Source organism: Glycine max, chromosome 9 (assembly GCF_000004515.6).
Source record: "Glycine max cultivar Williams 82 chromosome 9, Glycine_max_v4.0, whole genome shotgun sequence".
NCBI lineage: Eukaryota > Viridiplantae > Streptophyta > Magnoliopsida > Fabales > Fabaceae > Glycine > Glycine max.
Window position 1 is genome coordinate 20,099,939 of NC_038245.2, and position 3,353 is coordinate 20,103,291.

A 3,353-nucleotide genomic window follows, 5' to 3' on the forward strand; every position below is an offset into this window, starting at 1 on the left:
AGCAAGCCTTCAACTCATCCTGTCTACCCGCGATTGGTCCCTTTCCTCCCTCCAGAGTTTAAGCTCGCTGTTACTGCCCCACAGAGCCCCTCGGAACTTGTTCCGGCTATGTTCTTCCCTACGGGCCCTTTTGGTCTCTTGTTCCAAAGCCTTGGTGGTAGCTATATTTACATCTCTCAGTTCGGCATTCTCCTTTCGGATCTTAAGAGCTGCAAATTTGAACCTTTCTTTGACTGTTTGAGCTTGCTTGAGTTCTGTCCTAAGGGCCTGCACCCCTTCGTCTTCCTCTGGTGCCTCAACTTCCTCCCTTTTAGCGGTTCTCAAACTTGGGAGCCAATCCAAACCTTGCACGTGGGCTTTCAACCACTCACGGTAGCCACCAATGGGCCCATTGTCTCTGAGCTCTTTGCCTTTCTTTTGTACCACCCCCATGCCTTGCGGACCTTCTGAAGCATCTCCATGTTGGTCTTATTGAAGCCTCATGAAATGACAAGCGCGAGCTCATCCTCTAGTGGCGCCCCTCTCATAGGGTAGCCAAGTTGTCTTATTGCAAGAATGAGATTGTAGCTGATGCAACCCCTCGTCCCCATCAAGGGAACATTTGGAAATTCTCCGCATGAAATAAGAACTCCGGTTCCTCCTTCCTTCCATCGAGGGAACCAGTTAACAGATGCTCCTTCTTTGCTTGCTAAGAGTTGGTCCCAATTTGCCCCTCCTTTCTCTGTGCATGAACGGTGACTTTCTAGCGGGCAAGCATGCCTCACCTCTTGGCGAAAAAGGTGTGAAATTAACCATACATAAAGAGCTGGAGTACAGCAAACAATCCTTGCATTGCTCTCTTCACATCTTCGGTCGAAGGTGTCATATAGGTCGGCTAGCATAGCAACAACCGGACTTTCCTTGTGGTTATGATAGGCGAGAAAAATGTCAATCGCTGCCAGGTCCACCAACCCATCCACATTTGGAAAGAGGACTCCTCCGAAAACCAACAGTGCGAGAATATCTATGAACGGGGCCCACTCGCCTTTACCTGCCAAGATTCTTGCTTTTGCCTCCAAATATTTTCTCGGTATTCCAACCACCCCATTTTCGACTTGCTTCCTATGGTCTAATTCTTGCGCCGAGATTTGGACTATCTTGGAAATTCTAGCTAATGAGGGATAGAACCCTGTGAAGAGGTATGGTTTCCTCCCCCCTAGAGGGCATCCTAGGATCTCTTCAAATTATTCTACCATAGGTGATAGCTGGAAGTTCCCAAAGGTGAAGCACCTCATCGGCTGATCATAATACTGGGCAAGGGAGGCAATGGCCTATGTAGAGACTTCTACCATGGCTAAGTCCCAGATTTTACCGTAATCTTTGGGAAAAGCTTGCCGCTGGAGCTGACCCATTAACTGCCCTAACTCTTTTAGACTGGTGGTCCCTAGGCTCTTGACCTTAACTTGATAGAACCTCTTTTTAAGCGAAGGCATTTGACTTGATCCCATGTTTTACTAAAGTGAACAAAAATCGGCACGAATCAAAACTCCAACATCTATCATGGGTGGAATGGATGAATGCATGAGGAAATATGACACAAATGCAATTTATGAACACGGGAGCCCGGGAAATTGTCTCCTTCTTAGATACAACATCTTGGGGTAGCAAAGTGCCTGACGTATGTATTAAAGAAGGTGACTCGGACCGTCCGTTGGTTTTCCAATGTGCGTGATGCATATGCGAAAGGTGCAACACGGGAATGTACATAGTATGACAATACTCACTGAATATAAGCAAAAGGGTACATGACACTTATGCATGGCAGTGTGAAAAATGGCACGCAGCGTGTCCGCTCCGTGCCCCTATTTAAGGGACCTATAAGGGAGAGAGCTAACTAGGCTTTTAGTGATAACCCCCAAGGTAGTCATATCTCTCTTGATGGTTTCTAGAGGTATCATCCCCTTCGAAGAACATACTGCAACAGTAGGGACTACTAGCAACAATATGTTTTCAAAGAGAAAAACTCTAGATGAGGGTTCACTGTAATCAAGCAAGTCGGAGACCTAGCATGATCACAGATTCACCTCCACTCCTTATGTTCCCACGAACCCGGATATAGGGCCCTTTTTCAACTCACCGTGTGTGCAAATAGTGTTAGTGTTTGTGTGCATCAAATGAATAAATATTTACCTCAAGCATACAAAAAATGCACTAAAAGCATCAAAGAGTTATATATAGAAGAACATAATGAAGGGAAACCAACAAAGTAGTAAGTCACGGTAAAACATTGCACAAGATTAAATGGCCTAACTCTCTAAAAACGATCCCCAGTGGAGTCGCCAACTGTCGGAACCTACCCTTCGGCGGGAGGGCGACGCGTGACTCGCGGGATGCGTGTTCCACGAAAGGAATACGCGCGGAGTCGCCACCAACGTTTATTTGGGGAAAACGTTGGAAAAACCGGAAAAGACGCGATCTACGAACTTTTAAGTGAAAGGCTCGGGAGTTGTATTTACGTACGGGGAAGGTATTAGCACCCCACACGTCCGTCACAAGGGACGGCAGCCTTTAATCGAGTGTGTAAACATGACTTTGATTTTTACGTTCCCTTTTATGTCCTTATATCCTTTATACCCTTTTTATATATTTTTTTCTCTTTTTGTGGTCGACAAGGGTGTTTCTCTTTTCTCCTACGTATTCCTCAATTGTGATGAGGAAATCAGACCTACGTAGTTCTTTCTTAAAGGTGAATCAAGCGATTCTTTTACTTGAAAGGTGATCACTTAAAGGTGTTGGGCCTTTAAAAATGATTCATTTAACTTGGTAAGAAAAAGCTGAGATAAAACTTTCAAATCCTTTTTTAGTGATATTTTGGTGGACGAGCTTGACTTGGCGAATTGATTTTAGCCTTAGTTTCGCTTTAGTTATTAGTCAATTCAATTGAGAATGAGAAATCCTAAAGAGAAAACGTCCGATTGATTATCGCTTCATTTTACTAAAAGATATTTTTTATTATTATATTATTATTTTACCTCTTTTTTTGATTTCCAACGCGGTTACGGCACGACCGAATGGTCGGAATTCATTTTAACCGAAATTAACGGATGATACAATTCAAATGATCGGTGGAAATTTATTTTATTTTTTGATTAGGCGACAAAATAACTTAAGCAAATGACTAAAGCACATCAAAAAGGGGTACGGAAAGTAAATGAAATGTAAATGAAAGCACATAAAAACAAATGAGGACCACTAAGGGTGCATAGAATGAATTGAAAAGTTCGATCTAGGGAACTTACCGGTTGAAGACCGAAGAACGACGAAGAACGAATGAAGAATGTCAAAGAACGGTCGAAAACCTTCGCGAAATCACC